Source organism: Palaemon carinicauda, unplaced genomic scaffold (assembly GCF_036898095.1).
Source record: "Palaemon carinicauda isolate YSFRI2023 unplaced genomic scaffold, ASM3689809v2 scaffold54, whole genome shotgun sequence".
NCBI lineage: Eukaryota > Metazoa > Arthropoda > Malacostraca > Decapoda > Palaemonidae > Palaemon > Palaemon carinicauda.
The window spans coordinates 201709-226255 of NW_027171805.1; the positions used below are offsets into that span (position 1 = coordinate 201709).

Sequence of the window (24547 nt, forward strand, 5' to 3'; positions counted from 1 at the left end):
AAGGGGGGCGTGAAGTCATCTGCTCGAAATTACTTGTTTAATAAAATAATGAAATCATTAAAAGAACAAATATCTGTCATTACATACATGCATCCATCTCACTAAATTTGACCAGAAATTTTGCCTTAGTCTCATAAGTATTTCCAAATATTATATGCCATGTTTTCAAATTATCTATTCTTAAAATTGCAACTCAATTTTGCCAATTTGCTAATGTTCAAACTTTTTTTCGCGCACTTTGAACCAAATGTTTCGTTTTTAGTTACTGGAATGTACTATTATTTGTTTGAGTGGCTTTCATTATTAAAATGTAATACAAACAGAAATCTGTTTTCCTTTACAATGCTAGGAAATAAATGTAAGAATCATTTCATATAAAAAAAAGAGAGGAGTGGGGGGCGTACGGGTCTACTGGAAGCAAAAAGGGGGCGTCAGGTAAGATAGTTTGGGAGCCACTGGTCTAAATGAATATGATACTCACTATACACGGCAATGGGTGGAGAGGTTTTCTGGCCTTTGCATGGCAGCAGGTCCAATCCCAGTTAGATGTGTGGTTGGGCGTCACGTGGGGGGTTGGACTTGCCAGGCTGCTGTTCTAGCACTCATCTTCATATGATGCTGGAATTGAAATAAAACACCATTAGCCTTTATAAGGAAATAAATTGGAATTTCACTCTAAAGAAAACAATATGTGAATATGCAACAGATCTCACTGTGAAAATAGCTTAAAGACATATCAGGCAAATCGTTTATGGTGTTGATTAACGGATGTTACATAGAATACAAACAGATCAGGTCAATAATACATTTCTCAAAGAAGGGCAGGATTAAGCCCTTTAGAGGCCCAAAGCACTTCAAATTTTAGTGCTTCATATACATGTGTAATTCAAAATATTCACATAACGAGCAACACAATTTTAGTAATCAAAATCAAACGAAACTATCAGTAACAAAGAACTTTTTTTTTTTAATTTTTTAAACTTTCACTTTTGAAAAGTTTCCCCCTGCTTTTTATAACTGCGAAGTCTTTTAACCCTTTTACCCCTAATGGATGTACTGGTACGTTTCGCTAAACTCATCCCTTTACCCCCATGGACGTACAGTACTGGTACGTCCTTGAAAAACTGCTATTTACATTTTTTTTTTTTTGCATATTTTTGATAATTTTTTAAGAAACTTCAGGCATTTTCCAAGAGAATGAGACCAACCTGACCTCTCTAAGAAGAAAATTAAGGTTGTTAGAGCAATTTAAAAAAAATATACTGCAAAATGTGCTTGAAAAAAATAACCCCTTGGGGTTAAGGGTTGGAAAGTTCCAAATAGCCTGGAGGTAAAAGGGTTAACAGATCCTCAAAACTGATCCAACTGAACATATCTGCTTTTATATTTAAGAGATAAAGCATCCAGTTGTTCTAATGGGATTTTTAATGCTTCAAATGAGAAAATGAGCTTTCAGCTGAAAAATTTGTGACCATTGATGTTAAAAGTATGCGAAAGTCAATGTCTACATTTGGAAAAGCACACTCAGTATTATCATCTTATAGCTATCAGCTGCGTTCAAAGGAATGAGAAGCAGGAACGTATAGGGGCACTCGAAGGTGATAGGATGTGTAACGGCTCCTTATTTATCCTTCCCCTTAGTGGATTAGACTGGGTATTCAACAAAAAATTTTCTTCTAAAATCAGAATGTAGTAAAAGGACAGAAAATCTGTATATTCTATATTCAACGAAGGGTTATAGATATTTTCAAATGCAAATTTTCTTTCATAATTAGGATTGAGGTGGAATGTTAGTTTTGCCATTTAAACTATTGATTTGGAAATTAGGTCGTCAGGAACTATTCCAAGAGTTGACGACTATACAAAACAAGATCGCAAGGAGAAATTTCTTCCTTGAACTTCAAATTTTCCCCTTATTTGCATCATTTTGCTTATCTAAATTTGATTACCTTATTAGTAGATTACTTCAAACCCGACTTTACCTAAAACGCGATGGAAAAAATCTTATTCAGTTTAGTTTACCTATCAGTAATAATGTCCATATTAAACTTTAATTTCTCAACAAAGGCTTCCTTTGATACTTTATAGCTTAATTCAAAGTGCTACCAATATTGCTGCAATTTTTCCTGGCAGGAAAATCAGAATGTCACTTGATGGTAGGAGACGAGACGTCCGGGTACTAAAGCGTCCATATTCGTTAAATCAAGGGAATTATCAGTTAACCCTTTTACCCCCAATGGACGTACTGTACTGGTACGTTTCACAAAACTCATCCCTTTACCCCCATGGACGTACTGTTACGTCCTTGCAAGAAACTGCTATTTACATTTTTTTTTTTTGCATATTTTGGATAACTTTATGAGAAACTTCAGGCATTTTCCAAAATAATGAGACCAACCTGACCTCGCTATGACAAAAATTAAGGCTGTTAGAGCAATTTAAAAAAAAATATACTGCACAATGTGCTTGAAAAAAAAAAATAACCCCTGGGGGTTAAGGGTTGGAAAGTTCCAAATAGGGTTAAGGCACAAAACTACACAGCATGGCCATAATAAGGCACAATACTACACAGTATGGCCTACTTAATGCACAGTATTGCACATTATAGCCACCATACGAGACAATACTGCACACACTGGCCAGCATATGTAGGGTGACCATTCATTTGAGATGTGAAAGGGGGACCAGTATAACTAACAAGTAAATATATGCTACTATAATCCTAATATATATTGATATATAAATACACAGATGTAAAGTTTTTATTGTTTACAGTAAATAGGAAATATTTATTTGAATATTGTTACTATTCCTAAAATATTTTATTTTTCCACACAGATGTAAAGTTTTTATTGTTTACAGTAAATAGGAAATATTTATTTGAATATTGTTACTATTCCTAAAATATTTTATTTTTCCTTATTTCCTTTCCTCACTGGGCTATTTTCCCTGTTGGGGCCCCTGGCCTTATAGCATCCTGCTTTTCCAACTAGGGTTGTAGCTTACATTTAATAATAATAATAATAATAATAATAATAACTCTATCAAGACACTTACCCCAATTCAGGGGGTAGCTTAACATAAAAAAAAAAAAGAGGGGGGGTTTTCTTCTCTTAGCTCCGCCCAACCTGACGAGGGATTCAGCCGACTTTGGTTGGTACTGCACCACAAATGAAACTTCACATGCGAAATCCCCTACTGCTGCTACCTCAGCTGTCACCAAGGCGACTGGAGGAAGGAGCAAGGAAGGGCCTATCGGAACTGCGTCATAATAGCTTAACCCTCATTAATATTTCTAGCACACACTTTTGCTTCTCTCACATCTAATCCTCCTATCATATATAGCTTTCTTCACTCCATCCATCCACCCATACCTTGGGCTCCCTCTTTTAAATCTCCCATCAACTCGTGCATTCATCCCGTTCTTAGCAATGGCTATTTTCCATTCTCTACATGGCCAACCACCTTAATACATTCTTATCCACTAAAGCTGTTATTAATTTCTTATTATTATTATTACTAGCTAAGCTACAACCCTAGTTAGAAAAGCAAGATGTTATAAGCCCAACAGGGAAAAATAGCCCAGTGAGGAACATAAACAAGAAAAAATTAAATATTCTAAACAGTAACATTAAAATAAATATTTATGTAAACTATAAAAAATCTAACAAAACAAGAGGAAGAGAAATTACATAAAATAGTGTGCCCGAGTGTATCCTCAATCAAGAGAACTCTAACTCAAGACAGTGGAAGACCATGGTACAGAGGCTATGGCACTACCCAAGACTAGAGAACAATGGTTTGATTTTGGAGTGTCCTTCTCCTAGAATAGCTGCTTACCATAGCTAAAGAGTTTCTTCTACCCTAACCAAGAGGAAAGTAGCCACTGAACAATTACAGTGCAATAGACAACCCCTTGGGTGAAGAAGAATTGTTTGGTAATCTCAGTGTTGTCAGGTGTATGAGGACAGAGGAGAATCTGTAAAGAACTTGCCGGACTATTCGGTGTATGTGTGGGCAAAGAAAAGGTGAACAGTAACCAAAGAGAACGATCCAATATAGTACTGTCCGGCCAGTCCAAGGACCTCATTACTCTCTAGCAGTAGTCTCAACAGGTGACTGGTGCCCTGGCTAACCTACTACCTATAAAACAATAAAAGTGAAGATGTCATTATAAAAAGTTAGATGGCTTTCAGATCACCTTCTGAAATAAATCTGAAAATACCGCTAGCAAAGTATGACACGTCTATGAATTTTGGCATAAGATGAACCTGTCGTCTTCACCCCGAGCCTCAAATAGATAATGTATCCTTTGAAGAGGGGTATGCCCTCAACAAATACCTAACTGTCAAGGGTACCAAACAGCCGTTGCAATATGGCTGGTATTTGCTACAATATAGGATCACATAAATGTTTGACAAAGAATACCTAAAAGTTATTAGAAGATGGAAAAAATATGCAGGGAGGAAAATGAAATTAAATTTATGGAAAAACCTTACGAAGAGAAAAAAACTGAGAATTATAAATTCCTACCGGCACCAGCCCCTTATTGGGAACATCTTACTTAAATTCTATAAAAGATGTATTCTCAACTTTTTTTTCTATAATATACAGTAGCTGAAGTAGTTTACTTTCAATTGACAAACAATTTTGAATATTTTGCAAAATTATCACACAAACAATAGAAGAAAAAATGGAAATTTCTGGACTTGAAGAGTATTCAGTGGTACTGTGAAGGGAGTAGGAATCTCTGGACATAGAATACGTCAGGCTGTTCAAGGAGTTGAAGATAGACACTCAGAGAGACCATACAACAACAAGACTACATTAATAATTTCAAATAAAGACCTTTAGATCAATGAAACCAAAGTTTTACAGATTCTTTCCTCTAACCCTTAAAGAATAATTCTTTCATGCCCTGATGAGATATTTTTAACTTGAGGTTGAGAAAGATATAGGGAAAAAGGGCATGTTATTCCTAAACCCTTCTTCCCAAGCCCACCCACACTGAAGGTCTAAATGAACATGATACTCACTATACACGGTAATGGGTGGAGAAGTTTTCTAGCCTTTGCATGGCAGCAGGTTCAATCCCACATAGATGTTGTGGTTGGGCGTCACGTGGGGGGTTGGACTTGCCAGGCCGCTGTTCTAGCGCTCATCTTCATATGATGCTGGAATTGAGGAATTGAAACAAACACCATTAGCCTTTATAAATGAGGGAATAAATTGGCAATTCACTCTAAAGAAAACATACATATGAATATGCAACAGATCTCACTGAGAAAATAGCTTAACCCTTTTAACCACTAAGGACGTACTGGTACGTTTCACAAAACCCATCCCTTTACCCCCATGGACGTACCGGTACCCCCTTACAAAAAAAATGCTATAATTTTTGTTTTTTCATATTTTTGATAATTTTTTGAGAAAATTCAGGCATTTACCAAGAGAATGAGACCAACCTGACCTCTCTATGACAAAAATTAAGGCTGTTACAGCTATTTAAAATAAATATACTGCAAAATGTGCCGGGGAAAAAAATAACCCCCTGGGGGTTAAGAGTTGGAAATTTCCAAAGAGCCTGGGGGTAAAAGGGTTAAAATGTTTGACAAAGAATACCTAAAAGTTATAAGATGGAAAAAATATGCAGGGAGGAAAATAGAATTGAATTTATGGAAAAAATCTGACAAAGAGAAAAAAACAGAAAACTATAAATTTCTACTAACACCAGGACCTTATTTGGAACACCTTACTTAAATTCTATTAAAGATGTATTCTCAATTTTTTTTCTATAATATACAGTAGCTGAAGTAGTTTACTTTCAATTGACAAACAATTCTGAATATTTTGCAAAATTATCACACAAACAATAGAGGGAAAAAAAGGGATGTTGACGAAGGAAAAATCTATTTCTGGGCGAGAGACCCGTGTCGCCCAGTGAAATGCTCCTCAAGCACCATTTCTAAGGTATATAACTGCTATATATTACCAGAGAAAAAATTGCATGGGAATGCCAGGTTGAACCCAGCTCGCTCACCTGTATAAGGTGTCGATATAATACTGGGGCGCGATAAATCACAACCAGAGGCCTCGCACCATTTAGATATCTCCTGTCAAAATCCCCAAACAGCGAGGTGCCGTTCAACCTCGTACTGCTACTAGTCAACCCACGCCAGTGACGACACTCCTTTATTAGCACGCAGTTTAATAACCGATTTTTGTCTGGTGTGTGTATTTCGCTGGTTTTCTCTGGTTTTACCTCAAGATGTCCGACTCCACTGTCACTACATCTAAGTTAAGTACCAGATCTATGAGTTTTGGGATTTTGGAGGGGGCCTTGCCCTTTTTTGTTTATATTATTCAGCTTATTATTCACGACCTTGCTGAATGGAAATTTCTGGACTTTGAGTATTCAATGGTGCTGTGAAGGGAGTAGAAATCTATCAGGCTGTTCAAGGAGTTGAGGATAGACACTCAGACTACATTGATAATTCCAAATAAAGGCCTTTATATCAATGAACCCACAGATTTTACTAATTCTTTCCTCTAACCCTTGAAGAATAATTCTTTCATACCCTGATGAGATATTTTTAACTTGAGATTGAGAAAGACATAGGGAGAATGGGAGTGCTAGTCCTAAACCCTTCTTCCCAAGCCCACCCACAGTGAAGGTCTAAATCAGTGGTTCCCAAACTATCTTACCTGACGCCTCCTTTTTGCTTCCAGTAGACCCGTACGCCCCCACTCCTCTCTTTTTTTTTATATGAAATGATTCTTACATTTATTTCCTAGCATTGTACAGGAAAACATATTTCTGTTTGTATTACATTTTAATAATGAAAGCCACTCAAACAAATAATGGTACATTCCAGTAACTAAAAGCGAAACATTTGGTTCAAAGTGAGCGAAAAAAAAGTTTGAACATCAGCAAATTGGCAAAATTGAGTTGCAAATTTAAGAATAGATAATTTGAAAACATGTTATTTTCATTAGTAAAATAAATTTTTGAATATACTTACCCGGTGATCATGTAGCTGCAGCTCTGCTGCCCGACAGAAAAAACCTACGGGCGGGATACGCCAGCGATCGCTATACAGGTGGGGGTGTACAACAACAGCGCCATCTGTCGAGTAGGTACTCAAGTACTTCTTGTCAACAAAGAACCAATTTTCTCCTCGGTCCACTGGGTCTCTATGGGGAGGAAGGGTGGGTCCTTTAATTCATGATCACCGGGTAAGTATATTCAAAAATTTATTTTACTAATGAAAATAACATTTTTCAATATTAATCTTACCCGGTGATCATGTAGCTGATTCACACCCAGGGGGGTGGGTGGAGACCAGCATACATGTTAACATTAGAAGCTAAGTATCCCGTATTTCATTTTAGCAGTTATTCAAAATAACAAACATAAAATTAATAAGTACCTGGTAAGGAAGTCGACTTGAACCATTACTCTGCCTTTTTAAGTACGTCTTCCTTACTGAGCCTCGCGATCCTCTTAGGATGCTGAGCGACTCCTAGGTGCTGAAGTATGAAGGGCTGCAACCCATACTAAAGGACCTCATCACAACCTCTAATCTAGGCGCTTCTCAAGAAAGAATTTGACCACCCGCCAAATCAACCAGGATGCGAAAGACTTCTTAGCCTTCCGTACAACCCAAAAACAACAATAAAAAGCATTTCAAGAGAAAGATTAAAAAAGGTTATGGGATTATGGGAATGTAGTGGTTGAGCCCTCACCTACTACTGCACTCGCTGCTACGAATGGTCCCAGGGTGTAGCAGTTCTCGTAAAGAGACTGGACATCTTTAAGGTAAAATGATGCGAACACTGACTTGCTTCTCCAATAGGTTGCATCCATTACACTCTGCAGAGATCTGTTTTGTTTGAAGGCCACTGAAGTTGTGACAGCTCTAACTTCATGTGTCCTTACCTTCAGCAAAGCATGGTCCTCCTCATTCAGATGAGAATGGGCTTCTCTAATCAAAAGCCTGATGTAATAAGAAACTGCGTTCTTCGACATCGGTAAAGCAGGTTTCTTAATAGAACACCATAAAGCTTCTGATTGTCCTCGTAATGGCTTCGTACGTCTTAAATAGTATTTAAGAGCTCTTACTGGACATAGCACTCTCTCTTGTTCGTTTCCAACCAAACTGGACAGACTTGGAATCTCGAACGATTTGGGCCAAGGACGAGAAGGGAGTTCGTTTTTAGCTAAAAAACCAAGCTGTAAGGAACATGTAGCCGTTTCAGATGTAATTCCTATGTTCCTGCTGAAGGCGTGTATCTCACTGACTCTTTTAGCTGTTGCTAAGCAAACGAGGAAAAGAGTCTTCAAAGTGAGATCTTTAAAAGAGGCTGATTGAAGCGGTTCGAACCTTGCTGACATCAGGAACCTTAAAACCACGTCTAAGTTCCAACCTGGTGTGGCTAACCGACGCTCCTTTGAGGTCTTAAAAGACTTAAGGAGGTCCTGTAGATCTTTGTTGTTGGAAAGATCTAAGCCTCTGTGGCAGAAGACTGCTGCCAACATGCTTCTGTAACCTTTGATCGTAGGAGCTGAAAGGGATCTTACATTCCTTAGGTGTAAAAGGAAGTCAGCTATCTGCGTTACAGAGGTACTGGTTGAGGATACTGAATTCGCCTTGCACCAGCTTCGGAAGACTTCCCATTTTGACTGGTAGACCTTGAAGTGGATGTCCTCCTTGCTCTGGCAATCGCTCTGGCTGCCTCCTTCGAAAAGCCTCTAGCTCTTGAGAGTCTTTCGATAGTCTGAAGGCAGTCAGACGAAGAGCGTGGAGGCTTGGGTGTACCTTCTTTACATGCGGCTGACGCAGAAGGTCCACTCTTAGAGGAAGAGTCCTGGGAACGTCTACTAGCCATTGCAGTACCTCGGTGAACCATTCTCTCGCGGGCCAGAGGGGAGCAACCAACGTCAACCTTGTCCCTTCGTGAGAGGCGAACTTCTGCAGTACCTTGTTGACAATCTTGAACGGGGGGAACGCATAAAGGTCTAGATGGGACCAATCCAGAAGAAAGGCATCTATGTGAACTGCTGCTGGGTCCGGAATCGGTGAGCAATAATTTGGGAGCCTCTTGGTCATCGAGGTAGCGAACAGATCTATGGTGGGCTGACCCCACAGGGTCCATAGTCTGTTGCAAACATTCTTGTGAAGGGTCCATTCTGTAGGGATGATCTGACCCTTCCGGCTGAGGCGGTCTGCCATGACATTCATGTCGCCTTGAATGAACCTCGTTACAAGAGATATGTTTCGATCTCTTGACCAGGTGAGGAGGTCCCTTGCGATCTCGAACAACTTCATCGAATGAGTCCCTCCTTGCTTGGAGATGTACGCCAAGGCTGTAGTGTTGTCGGAGTTCACCTCCACCACCTTGCCTAGAAGGAGGGACTTGAAGCTTCTCAAGGCCAGATGAACTGCCAGTAGCTCCTTGCAGTTGATGTGTAGTGCTCTTTGATCCGGATTCCACGTGCCCGAGCATTCCCGACCGTCCAGTGTCGCACCCCAGCCCGTGTCCGATGCGTCCGAGAAGAGAAGGTGGTCGGGGGTCTGAACAGCCAGTGGTAGACCTTCCCTGAGAAGAATGTTGTTCTTCCACCAAGTTAGTGCAGACTTCATCTTCTCGGAGATAGGAACTGAGACCGCTTCTAGCGTCATGTCCTTTCTCCAGTGAGCAGCTAGGTGATACTGAAGGGGTCGGAGGTGGAGTCTCCCTAACGCGATGAACTGGTCCAGCGATGAAAGCGTCCCTATCAGACTCATCCACTGTCTGACTGAACATCGGTTCCTCTTCAGCATGCTCTGGATGCATTCTTGGGCTTGACTGATTCTGGGGGCCGACGGAAAAGCCCGAAAAGCTTGACTCTGAATCTCCATACCTAGATAGACTATAGTTTGGGATGGGACGAGTTGGGACTTTTCTATATTGACCAGGAGACCCAATTCCTTGGTCAGATCCAGAGTCCATCTGAGATTCTCCAGACAGCGACGACTTGACGCAGCTCTTAAAAGCCAGTCGTCCAAATAGAGGGAGGCTCTGATGTCTGCTAAATGCAGGAATTTGGCAATATTCCTCATCAGTCTGGTAAACACTAGAGGTGCCGTGCTTAGGCCAAAGCACAGGGCTTGGAACTGGTAAACCACCTTCCCAAAGACGAACCTTAGGAAAGGTTGGGAATCTGGGTGGATGGGGACGTGAAAGTACGCGTCCTTTAGGTCTAACGAGACCATCCAGTCTTCCTTCCTGACCGATGCTAGCACCGACTTCGTCGTCTCCATGGTGAACGTCTGCTTGGTGACAAAGACATTTAGAGCACTGACGTCTAGCACCGGTCTCCACCCTCCTGTCTTCTTCGCTACTAAGAAGAGACGGTTGTAGAAGCCCGGGGATTGATGGTCCCGGACTATGACTACCGCTCACTTTTGTAGCAAGAGAGACACCTCTTGCTGTAAAGCTAGCCTCTTGTCCTCCTCTCTGTACCTGGGAGAGAGGTCGATGGGAGTTGTTGCTAGAGGGGGCTTGCGCAAGAATGGAATCCTGTACCCCTCTCTGAGTAACTTCACAGACTGTGCGTCTGCACCCCTGTTCTCCCAGGCCTGCCAGTAGTTCTTGAGCCTGGCTCCCACTGCTGTCTGGAGAAGATGACAGTCAGACTCTGCCTCTTGAGGACTTGGAACCCTTCTTCTTGTTGCCACGTTGACTATTGGCACGGGAACCTCCTCTGCTGGAGGTTCTGCCACGAAAGGGCGGAATGAACCTAGACGCTGGTGTGTCCATCCTAGGTCTAGGCACGGAAGGTAAAGCTGCGACTTTACGTGCGGATGACGCCACCAGGTCATGGGTGTCTTTCTGGATCAACGAGGCGGCAATCCCCTTGATCAGCTCTTCAGGAAAGAGACACTTCGATAGCGGAGCAAACATCAGCTCTGACTTCTGACATGGTGTGACTCCCGCCGACAAGAAGGAGCAAAGGTGATCTCGCTTCTTGAGAACTCCAGACACGAAAGAAGCCGCAAGCTCGCCAGACCCATCCCGAATGGCTTTGTCCATGCAGGACATGATGAGCATGGAAGAGTCCTTCTCCGAAGGGGAGGTCTTTCTGCTCAACGCTCCCAAACACCAGTCTAGGAAGTTAAAGATCTCAAACGCACGGAAAACTCCCTTTAAAAGATGGTCCATGTCCGAAGAAGTCCAGCAAATCTTGGACCGTCTCATAGCCAGTCTGCTGGGAGAGTCTACCAGGCTTGAGAAGTCGCCCTGGGCAGAGGCAGGAACTCCCAAGCCGAGAACCTCTCCTGTGGCATACCATACGCCTAAAGTGAACTCAGAGGGAGGTGAGCGTGGAGCTGCAGACACAAACTGGTCCGGATACAACTCCTTAAACAGGGCAAGGACTTTCCTAAAGTCTAAGGAGGGAGGCGTAGTCTTGGGTTCATCTATGTCGGAGTGTTGATCGTCCAAATGCGCAGCTTCGTCGTCATCAGAGATTCCTTCATCCGAATGCTGAGGAGGAAGCGGCAAAGGAGGAGAAGAAAGCTGAACGGCTGAATCCGGCAGCACGGGTGCATGCGTAGCTGCACTGGATCCAACATCATGCCGCTGCTGGTCAGTCTGAGAGCTGGCAACAACCAAAGCGGAGTGGTGGTGCGTGGTGGGGACTGCCGTGGGTTGCGGAGACTGCCGCATCGCGTCAAAACACGGCAGCTTGACTGCACCTTCCCACTGCTGATGCAGTAGCTCACGCATGTCAACGGAGGGTGCCGCACGTCGGCTAACGTCAACATGCGTCTGGCAGGTTCGACTGCGCATCGGTGGTGGAGCTCTCACAGCCGGAGTGTGGGAGCAGGCAGCCGCAGTGTCAGCTGAGCGCACAACCGTGGCAGGTTGTAGGTTAACGGGTGCAGCGTCAACCTTCTCAGCACGATACTCCTGCATGAAGGAAGCTAGCTGAGTCTGCATAGACTGCAGCAAAGACCACTTAGGGTCTACAGCGGTTGGTGCGGCAACAGACGGAGTGATTGCCTGCTGCGGAACCACTCTACCTCTCTTGGGAGGTGTGCAGTCTTCGGAAGACTGCGGCGAGTCCGAACTGACCCAGTGGCTACACCTGGGCCGTTGGACTCGCTCGGAAGGGACCTTGCGCTTGAGAGGTCGTGAGACCTTGGTCCAGCGTTTCTGTCGAGAAACTTCTTCCGCAGACGAGGAATGAATGGGCTCACTCGTCTGTTTGTGGGTGGGACGATCTCTGCAAGATACGTCCTCAACCACTGAGGGTACGTCTGTACGCTGATCAAGGCCTGTCGAACCCTTTGGTCGTACGACATTGCTTCTCCCCTGGGCTTGGGAGCTTGCAAGAGGTCCCGGACTGGGAGGACGACAGGCACGAACAGACGCACCCTCATGCGTAACACTGACACTTTTCACTGCACTGACACTCACTACACTTCCCACTGCACTTTTCTCCTTCAACTCCCTGACGTCAGCCAGGAGTTGATTGCGGTCATTCGCTAATGACTCAACTCTGTCACCAAGAGCCTGAATGGCACGCATCATATCCGCCATCGAAGGTTGATGAGAGCTAGTAGGAGGGTCGGGTGTAACCACTACAGGGGAAGGAATAGGTTGTGGGGCATGGGGAGAGGAAAAATCAAAAGAGCGAGACGAACTCCTCCTGATCCTATCCTTCTCTAGCCTACGTGCATTATTGAGGAATTCTTGAAAATCGAATTCCGAAAGCCCAGCGCATTCCTCACATCGATCTTCCAATTGACAGGCTTTACCCCTACAATTGGAACAAACGGTGTGAGGATCTATAAAGGCCTTCGGAAGACGCCTAGAACAGTCCCTAGCGCTACACTGCCTGTACTTGGGGACTTGAGTAGGGTCAGACATCTTGAATTAGTCAAAGGGGGAAATCCAAAATCTATCCAAGTCGTCAACAAATAATCCAAAATCTAATCAATGAAAGTGATAAAGTATTGATGATAACTTCTGTACAGCGAAAGCTAATAACTAGAGAGAATACTTCACCAAATAGCGTGAAAATCAACTCCAGAAACAACAGCGTATCAAGTAGGTCTTGCCGGTGGCACGACAAGAGAGAAAATTGGTTCTTTGTTGACAAGAAGTACTTGAGACCTACTCGACAGATGGCGCTGTTGTTGTACACCCCCACCTGTATAGCGATCGCTGGCGTATCCCGCCCGTAGGTTTTTTCTGTCGGGCAGCAGAGCTGCAGCTACATGATCACCGGGTAAGATTAATATTGAAAAATGGCATTTAATATTTGGAAATACTTATGAGACTAAGGCATAATTTCTGGTCAAATTTAGTGAGATGGATGCATGTATGTAATGACAGATATTTGTTCTTTTAATGATTTTATTATTCTATTAAACAAGTAATTTCGAGCAGATGACTTCATGCCCCCCTTTTATCATCCTCACGCCCCCCTAGAGCGGCGCGCCCCCCAGTTTGGGAACCACTGGTCTAAATGAATATGATACTCACCATACACGGTAATGGGTGGAGAGGTTTTCTAGCCTTTGCATGGCAGCAGGTCCCAAATAGATGTGTGGTTGGGCGTCACGTGGGGGGTTGGACTTGCCAGGCTGCTGTTCTAGCGCTCATCTTCATATGATGCTGGAATTGAAACAAAACACCATTAGCCTTTATAAGGGAATAAATCGGAATTTCACCCTAAAGAAAACAATATATGAATATGCAACAGATCTCACTGTGAAAATAGCTTAACCCTTTTACCCCCAAAGGACGTACTGGTACGTTTCACAAAACCCATCCCTTTACCCCCATGGACATACCGGTACGTCCCTGTTAAAAAATGCTATAAAAATTATTTTTTCCATATTTTTGATATTTTGAAAAAAATCAGGCATTTTCCAAGAGAATGAGACCAACCTGACCTCTCTATGACAAAAATTAAGGCTGTTACAGCAATTTAAAAAAAAATATACTGCAAAATGTGCTGGGAAAAAAATAACCCCCTGGGGGTTAAGGGTTGGAAATTTCCAAAGAGCCTGGGGGTAAAAGGGTTAAAATGTTTGACAAAGAATACCTAAAAGTTATAAGATGGAAAAAATATGCAGGGAGGAAAATAGAATTAAATTTATAGAAAAAATATGCTGGGAGGAAAATAGAATTAAATTTATGGGAAAAATCTGACAAAGAGAAAAAAACAGAAAACTATAAATTTCTACTAGCACCAGGACCTTATTTGGAACACCTTACTTAAATTCTATTAAAGATGTATTCTCAACTTTTTTTTCTATAATATACAGTAGCTGAAGTAGTTTACTTTCAATTGACAAACAATTTTGAATATTTTGCAAAATTATCACACAAACAAGAGGGAAAAAAAAGGGATTTTGACGAAGGAAAAATCTTTTTCTAGGCGAGAGACCCGTGTCGCCCAGTGAAATGCTCCTCAAGCACCATTTCTAAGGTATATAACTGCTATATATTACCAGAGAAAAATTTGCATGGGAATGCTAGGTTGAACCCAGCTCGCTCACCTGTATAAGGTGTCGATATAATACTGGGGCGCGATAAATCACAACCAGAGGCCTCGCACCATTTAGATATCTCCTGTCAAAATCCCCGAACAGCGAGGTGCCGTTCAATCTCGTACTGCTACTAGTCAACCCACGCCAGTGACGACACTCCTTTATTAGCACGCAGTTTAATAACCGGTTTTTGTCTGGTGTGTGTATTTCGCTGGTTTTTCTCTGGTTTTACCTCAAGATGTCCGACTCCACTGTCACTACATCTAAGTTAAGTACCAGATCTATGAGTTTTGGGATTTTGGAGGGGGCCTTGCCCTTTTTTGTTTATATTATTCAGCTTATTATTCACGACCTTGCTGAATGGAAATTTCTGGACTTCAAGAGTATTCAATGGTGCTGTGAAGGGAGTAGAAATCTATCAGGCTGTTCAAGGAGTTGAGGATAGACACTCAGACTACATTGATAATTCCAAATAAAGGCCTTTATATCAATGAACCCACAGATTTTACTAATTCTTTCCTCTAACCCTTGAAGAATAATTCTTTCATACCCTGATGAGATATTTTTAACTTGAGATTGAGAAAGACATAGGGAGAATGGGAGTGCTAGTCCTAAACCCTTCTTCCCAAGCCCACCCACAGTGAAGGTCTAAATCAGTGGTTCCCAAACTATCTTACCTGACGCCTCCTTTTTGCTTCCAGTAGACCCGTACGCCCCCACTCCTCTCTTTTTTTTTATATGAAATGATTCTTACATTTATTACTTAGCATTGCACAGGAAAACAGATTTCTGTTTGTATTACATTTTAATAATGAAAGCCACTCAAACAAATAATAGTTCATTCCAGTAACTAAAAGCGAAACATTTGGTTCAAAGTGAGCGAAAAAAAAGTTTGAACATTAGCAAATTGGCAAAATTGAGTTGCAATTTTAAGAATAGATAATTTGAAAACATGGCATATAATATTTGGAAATACTTATGAGACTAAGGCATAATTTCTGGTCAAATTTAGTGAGATGGATGCATGTATGTAATGACAGATATTTGTTCTTTTAATGATTTTATTATTCTATTAAACAAGTAATTTCGAGCAGATGACTTCACGCCCCCCTTTTATCATCCTCACGCCCCCCTAGTGGGGCGCGCCCCCCAGTTTGGGAACCACTGGTCTAAATGAATATGATACTCACCATACACGGTAATGGGTGGAGAGGTTTTCTAGCCTTTGCATGGCAGCAGGTCCAATTCCAGATAGATGTGTGGTTGGGCGCCACGTGGGGGGTTGGATTTGCCAGGCTGCTGTTCTAGCGCTCATCTTCATATGATGCTGGAATTGAAACAAAACACCATTAGCCTTTATAAGGGAATAAATCGGAATTTCACTCTAAAGAAAACAATATATGAATATGCAACAGATCTCACTGTGAAAATAGATTAACCCTTTTACCCCCAAAGGACGTACTGGTACGTTTCACAAAACCCATCCCTTTACCCCCATGGACGTACCGGTACGTCCTTGCAAAAAAACTGCTATTTACATTTTTTTTTGCATATTTTTGATAATTTTTTGAGAAACTTCAGGCATTTTCCAAGAGAAAGAGACCAACCTGACCTCTCTAAGACAAAAATTAAGGCTGTTATAGCAATTTAAAAAAAATATACTGCAAAATGTGCTTGAAAAAAAATAACCCCTGGGGGTTAAGGGTTGGAAAGTTCCAAATAGCCTGGAGGTAAAAATTAACAGATCCTCAAAACTGATCCAACGTAACACATCTGCTTTTATATTCAAAAGAGATAAAGCATCCAGTTGTTCTGATGGGATTTTTAATGCTTCAAATGAGAAAATGAGCTTTCAGCTGAAAAGTATGTGACCACTGATGTTAAAAATATACGAAAGCCAATGTCTACATTTGGAAAAGCACACTCAGTATTATCTTCTAGCTAACAGCTGTGTTCGAAGGAATGAGAAGCAGGAACGCATAGGGGCACTCCGAAGGTGATAGGATGTGTAACAGCTCGTTATTTATCCTTCCCCTTTGTGGATTAGACCGGGTAAGGTCTGGTTGGGTTGCAGATATCTATGGTTTTCTTAGGATACGTCCCTGATTATACGCGATATCTTCGGATAGTCGTTTCCGGGGGGTGCCAGAAGGAACTTCCATCAGGACGACAGGGCTCGAGGCCAAAAATAGATTTTCCCTACGTCAAAATCCCTTTGATAAAGTTCAGCCTGATGGAATCTTGTTTCTACATTTTTTGTTTAACTGAATTTATAGCGCACATATGAATGAAACAGCAGAAGCTCAGCTGAGAAACTACTGTTGAAATCCGCTTTTGATAGCACTGGTTATATGTCTTTATATCTCTCTCTTTTTAACCAGAGTTTCAAATATGCTGTGGCCTAATTGGCAACGTCTCTGCCTGGTGTTTGCCCATCGGGGGATCGAGTCCCGCTCAGACTCGTTAGTGCCATTAGTGTCTGCAACCTTACCATCCTTGTGAGCTAAGATTGGGGGGTTTAGGGGAGCCTATAGGTCAATCTGGGTTTGGGTGAGCCTATAGGTCAATCTGCTGAGTCATCAGCAGCCACTGCCTGGCCTTCCCTGGTCCTAGCTTGGGTGGAGAGGAGGCTTGGGCGCTGATCATATACGGTCAGTCTCTAGGGCATCATCCTGATTGCTAGGGCAATGTCACTGTCCCTTGCCTCTGCCATTCATGAGCCACCTTTAAACCTTTAAACTGTGTAATATGTGGTTATTTGTCTCTGGCATTGAAATATACATCAGGCGCATCTCCGCAATTGCGTACCTTCTTGTAAGCAACATCTGGTGGCCTTTCCATAGCAGTTGCTTCATAACATTCAAATTCATCAAGTGAAATGCACATCTGGGTCCCTAGTGGAATGATCTTCCTAATCGGGTTGTTGAATCAGTAGAACTTCAAAAGTTCAAAGTTGGAGCAAATGCTTTTTTGTTGACCAGGCAGACATGAGTCTTTTTATAGTTTATTTATGACATATTTGTTTTTGATGTTGTTAATAGTTTATATATGACATGTCTGTTTTGACGTTGTTACTTATTTTAAAATGATTTATTGTTAATTTGTTCTCTTCATTTATTCATTTCCTTATTTCCTTTCCTCACTGGGCTATTTTTCCCTGTTGGAGCCCCTGGGCTTATAGCATCTTGCTTTTCCAAATAGGGTTGTAGCTTGGATAATAATAATAATAATAATAATAATAATAATAATAATAATAATAATAATACGCACATGTTTTCAAGTTCACATTTTCATTTTGCAAAGATTTACTTATCCATAATCTGAAAATTCTTCAAAATCTCATTCCAGAAATTTAACATGAAAACCAATTATCTGCTAAGTTATTTGCTTCTCTTCTTGCATCTTCAAAAAGATACCCAAAATCATTAGGTAGTGAAAAAAACGGCATAAGACTAACCATACAGTCATACACGCTACACGCCAGAGGATGAATTGAATTGAATATAGGATTTGGGCATTAAGCCAAGCACTGGGGCATCAAAGGCCATTCAGTGCTATATAACAAAAATCATTCAATCATATCTGTATACTCACACCATTTAGTATCATTTTAACCTTTAATACAAATCGCAACACTTTCATACAATAAAATCTAGATGTGAAATAAATAGGGATCAAAAGGGTAAAATAAATAAATCAATTCATAAAATCAATTATAGCTCGTAATATAACCCAATACTTTGTATAAATTTTCTCAAGTTCAGGGTATTACAGTTTTCTCCCAGTATATCTCTTAAAGGTTTGTCCTGGAGTAAATGTGTCCTCCTCTGAAGATTAGAAACAGGACAATCGACTAAAATATGTTTAACATCCATTGTCACTTGACAGGTATTACAAAGAGGGGCCTGTCTCCCTTCCCCACTCTTCATTAAATAATTGTGCGTTGCATGTGTATGGCCAATACGCAGCCTAGTTAAAATAATGGTATCCCTCCTACTTGTAGAATTACAAGATGACCATTTATCCACCAATGGGTGGATTTGTTTCAATTTTGTATTGGTGGTCAGTTCAGACCATCGAGCTTGCCACTTATTTTTACAGTAAAGATGAATCTCACTTTTAAGATCTTTGTAAGGAATACTCAAGGGGGATGGATTACTTAGCCCTGAAGCTTCCTTTGCTGCCTTATCTACTTGTTCATTTCCATCCACCCCAACATGGGCAGGGACCCAACAGAAGTGAACACTGATACTCTTCCTAGACTGCAGAAGTACTAACCAGTCCTGCACCTCTTGTACTAGATGATGGCCAGGCATAATTTGTTTTAATGAGAGTAAAACACTATTGGAATCCGTAAAAATTGTATAAAAACTATTTTGGTTGCCATTTCTAAAAATATGTTGGACTGCGAGAATTATTGCGTACAGCTCAGCAGTAAATATTGAACAAGAGGATGGGAGTTTCCTTCTAATAACAATATCCCCCACCACAGCTGCCCTTCCAACTCCTGCAGCCGATTTGGAGCCATCTGTAAAAACATGTTTCCCATGATGTTGAGCAGCATGATTTAAAAACTCACTTTTCATTACCTTGCTAGGTAAGGTATTTTTCCCTCCTGCCGTAAAACATACTTTAACAGGTGGATTACACCAAGGAGGAGACTTGGGATATCCTACCTCTGCTATCTGTGCTGTTAACAAGCCTACTTCTCTAGCATCGTTTTTCAGCTGTACTTCCAAAGGCTTAGGCACTCTAGATCTGTTAGGAGCCCGATCTAAAGGCGCCCTAACATATTTACAGTTAGGATTGTTTCTCACAGCAAGGGACCTAGCTAAAAACCTCAAACTCAACTCCTCTCTGCGAATGGAAAGGGGAGGTATGCCAGAATCAACATAGAGACTGTCAATGGGAGATGTTCTGTAAGCACCTGTGCAGATGCGAAGCCCAGCATTGTGAACAATATCAAGTTTTCCAAGTAAAGTCTTTGTAGCTGACCCATATATTTGGCATGCATAGTCTAACTTGCTCAGACACAAAGATGTATAAATTCTAAGCAAAGTTGTTCTATCAGCACCCCAATCAAAATGCGATATCACTTTCAGAATGTTCAGTGACTTCTTAACCCTGATAGATAGGTCATTTATATGGGGACCAAATGTCATTTTCTTGTCGAAAATGACTCCAAGAAACTTGACACTATCCTCATATGGCAAAATACAATCATTTAAGAAAAGGGTGGGGATCTCTTCCCTTTTACGAGTACGAGTAAAGCGAATGGCTTTGGTCATCTGAGGAGAAACATGAATGCGCGAGAATTTGCCTATGCGGAAGCAGCATTTATTGCAATTTGAAGATTTTGGCATGCTTGTAGAGCAGATGATCCACTACAATAAATTGCAAAGTCATCGACAAATAGTGATCCTTGTATGCCAGGAGCAAGGGTACAGGAGACTCTTTAGCTATGGTAAGCAGCTCTTCTAGGTGAAGGACACTCACAAAAGCAAACCATTGTTCTTCAATGCCATAGCCTCTCTATCAGTCTTCAAATGTCAAATTAGAGATCTCTTGCTTGAGGATACACCCACGAATACTATTCTATGTTTATTATTATCATTATTATTAGCAAAGTTACAACCCTAGTTGGAAAAACAGAATGCTATAAGCCCAAGGGCTCCAACAGGGAAGATAGACTACGAGGGAAGTGATGAACAATTAAAATACTTTGAAAACAGTGACATTAAAATAAATCTTTCATTTATAAACTACAAAAACTTATGGAGCCCTTGGGCTTACTGCATCCTGCTTTTCCAATTAGGATTGTAGCTTAGCAAGTAATAATAATAATAGTAATAATAATAAATGATAAACCAATGCACATCAAGATAATTTCTTACGACATAGTAAGTTTTCAAGCCTATTTTCAATCCTATCGCTAAGAATGGGGCAGTCTAAGGGGGTTCCCATGGGGGTCTTAGCTCCCCTTTAGGTAAGTAGGTAAGGACACTGCTTGTAGGTTAGGTTAGGTTAGGTTGGGAAGCTTAGGTTGGACAGTGTTCTATCCACGTGTCCCTGTCCGTCATTATATAAAGGCTCGTATCGTTCAGTAGCAAGCTCTAAACCAAAGTTGAAAATAGACATTTTTGGAATTGAAGTACTGTACCTTGAACCAGGAAGTCTCGCAAACTAACATAATAGCAATGGATTCACATTCGAGACCTAAAATTTATATAACTTCGGATGGGAAAACATTTCTTTAGATAAAGTTTTCCCTATAGTAAGTACACATCCAACCTAAAGAAATACTCCTTAAATAAAATAAATGTATACACTAATAATTTTCACCTTTTCCCACCTAAATCATTAGTCAAATACAAGCTACAGTCTGAATATCCTAGTGGGATACAAGCTACTTTAGCAGCAATTTATTCCAAGCATTTCCCTGGATTGCAATTGTGTAACTTTTTCTATGTACCGGTAACTATTTCTCACTACTTTTCCGCTTAGAAAGCGAGGGGAGCCACGTCCAAGCATAAACCATTTGAGGGGAGTTTCTCCCAACTTGCATCGGAACACTTCAAAGTACCTATACAAAAGTAACGCTTCCTATTTCCTTTATTAAGAGTATTGTGCTATAGTAAATATTTACCCACATTAACTTGACCCGGTTCGTCCCGGTTTGGATTTTGCTACGCCGCGAATTGTTTCGCTCGCAAATAAAAAATTCACAGCTCCTCTGTTCTGCCGAGTGGTACGTGGATATGCTGCACACACCTATCACATGGGTCACTATTATGGTCTCAAATGCCTATAATTTACATCACGCCCCTCATATGGCTTTTGCTTCGCTCACAAATGAAAATTTTAAACAGTTTAAAATCTAACATCAGGAACACTTATTTTCTCCATTACTGTAAATTTCGTTTATCTCCACACACAAACAACGTTCTAGTTTGTTTTTCTTGGGTAATTAACGCAACATTTCTTCGCAACACATTTTTTGCACAAATCCATAATGAGAAATATTCAAATTAATGTAAGTTTAATAACTTTCCTCCAAGTTGTTGTTTTATGTTTCCCATGTCACAATTAGTAGCTCTCATTACATATTATTATTATTATTATTACTTGCTAAGCTACAACCTTAGTTGGAAAAGCAAGATGCTATAAGCCCAAGGGCTCTAACAGGGAAAATAGACCAGTGAGGAAAAGAAATAAGTAAATTAACTACAAAAGAAGTTTAAGGACAATAACAAAATAAATCTTTCATATATAAACTATAAAATCTTCAAAATAACAAGAGTTAGAGAAACAAAATAGAATAATGTGCCCGAGTATACCCTCAAGCAAGAGAACTCTAATCCAGGACTGTGGAAGACCATGGTACAGAGGCTATGGCACTATTTTTCTATGTTGGAGCACTTGGGCTTACAGCATCGTGCTTTTCCAACTAGGGTTGTAGTTTAGCAAGTAATAATAATAATAATAATAATAATAATAATAATAATAATAATAATAATGTGGCTATTGGCAGTTTCAAGACAAAGACCTATTTATGCATTTGTTGCACTTTACCCATCTCTACCTCTGAGGATTTGACTAAGCGTCACCTAAAATTTCCCAATCAGATTCTAGATAAATATTAAACAACAGGTTTTACTGGGTTTTCATTAACTTCATTAAAAAGTGTACTTTGGCGGTAGACTTCAATTAAAAAAATCTTTATTTCAGTCATGAGTCTCATGTTTGACAATTGTGAGGGTTGTAAAAAAAAATCTTCATTTCAGTCATGAGTCTCATGTTTGACACTTGTGAGGGTTGTAAACTAACCTAGTTCAACACTCCTCCGTAACAATTTCCAAACTTTGACGATTTTAAGTACAGTAGCAAGTGTTCTTCCAAAAGATATTTAAATGTCATAAATACGTTAACTCATAACGCCAAATTTCGTAACCCTTCACCCGGAAATATGAGACTCCGACTAATAAGGCAAGACTATATGACATCTCAAGTCAGTTTTATAATGCTTGAACATATTATGGTCCCAGAAATAGTGACAGACGCAGCTGGAATGCGCTGCACATCCGCATATTGCTTGCCAGAAGGAAGCATTAGAGAGATTTTGCTTATTTGCGGGCGAAGCGAGCCCAGGGCATGCAAAAATCCCTCAAGTGATGCCACATCACGGTGCTTGAGATAAGAACATGTTAAAAGATATAGAAAATGGTGCTAGGGGGAAAACAGTATTAGAGCGAGGTACCTCTGCCACTGTCACTCCAAAGGTGTCTTTTCACCCTAAGGGGTAGCTAGAGATTTGGGGGACTGGGGCATCGAGTTTGTAAAGTTACCATTATTATTATTACTTGTTAAGATACAACTCTAGTTAGTAAAGCAGGATGCTATAAGCCAAGGGGCTCCAACAGGGAAAATAGCCCAGTGAGGAAATGAAAAATAAATATTTTCTTCCCCTGCTTTGGAGGCCTAGGGGGAACATAAAAAATCCAACTCCGTCACCCCATACCTACTACAACAGTGGTTTTACCACGTTAATTTAGCAGAAATAAAGAACTTCTTTATTTTTATCGTTCTGTTGGGATCAGCAGTTATTACCTTAGACATAAAGGTAGTTTACATTGCCATCCCCCTAAAGACTGATTCTCACCTGGCATTATTGTAGGGGAACCATCACCAACAGAACACTATAAAAACAGGAATCAATTTTGTGATAGCTACAGACGGAAAAAGATTTTCTACTAAAAGACAGACGTTTCCTATAAAAAAAAAAAATTTTCTTAAAAAATTACATTTTCACTACAAATAAAAACTTTACTGCCCAAGAAATAATAATTAATGGGGTTAACGTGCGCAACTCATCATAAACCGCTTACCAGTACATAGGAGCTTGTTTTACTTTTTCCGTGAGGAAAGCGAGCCCATAGAGGGCAAAAACCATTAGATTTCTAAAAAAATATCCACGTTCTTAGACAGTCAATCGGGTTTTCAGTTTATTTGCTGTTGAAATGAAGGTCAAATTCAGTGAAAGCAAATTATTTACTACAGCAAGAACTTTCTTTTTTGGCTAAAAATATTCTGTCCATAACTATAATTTCACCATTAATTTAACATAAATAATTTCTTTGCTAGTTTTCTTATGTTTGGATTAGCTCTTATTATCATAGACATTAAGGGTAGTTTACATTGCCACACACCCCCTAAAGACAGAATCTCACCTGGGGTTCATCCCCCCCCCCCCTAAAGACCAATTCTCACCTGGGGTTTGTGTAGGGTGGTGGTGATTAAAAAAGATGGATATACTTATGAAAATATCATCAACAGAACAATATATAACGAGAAATCTAACAAAATATGATTTTTCTTAAGTAATTTGCTGTGAGTTTAAAAAAAAAAATTCGTTTTTCTTATATAAATAGCTACTGTATGTGACAAACCCATTGCTGTTACAACTCGTACGACAATATAAAACAGGAAATAACTTAACAGCTTTAAAAAAAACTAATATATCAAATAGTGGCAATTAATATATAAAGATATATAGCCCCTAAACACGGCCGGTCATAAGGTCTGGCCATGAGATTTTGAAATTTCAATATTCTATCATAAATTCGGTAATTTATAAGACCTGGTTTAGTCTAAGCAGTTTTAAACGTTCATATATACTTAGAACTTTAATTAAATATAATAAAATATAATAAAAACACCTAAAATAACTTACTTATAGAGGAAATAGTAGTTCAGGTAAGCCATCGTACTCAAGTTTGAGTCACATGACAGAGGTAAACAAAACACAGTGTGTCCAGACACCGATGTTAAGAAATGCATATAAATGTAAATAAAATCCTAATAAAATTAAAAATATCGTATTATTTAAATTATTATTCATTTATTAATAATTTAAAATGATATTTTAATGTAATTTCAATTACTGAAAACTTTTTAATATACGATTTTGAGTGGATTCAGTTTGCAAGAATTACGAAGGA

General features: G+C 40.2%; 1 long non-coding RNA gene across 1 annotated transcript in view; it reads right to left on the minus strand.

The window, feature by feature from the left end:
• The window catches only part of LOC137637116 (uncharacterized), a 41821-nt gene extending 17490 nt beyond the window's left edge, over positions 1-24331 (minus strand). Inside the window, exons 1-4 of the long non-coding RNA XR_011043398.1 lie at positions 24280-24331; positions 15740-15876; positions 13537-13668; positions 482-618 (exon numbers count right to left, since the gene is read on the minus strand). This is a non-coding gene — a long non-coding RNA (uncharacterized lncRNA). The remainder of the gene's footprint in view (positions 1-481; positions 619-13536; positions 13669-15739; positions 15877-24279) is intronic.
• Positions 24332-24547: the final 216 nt, after the last annotated feature.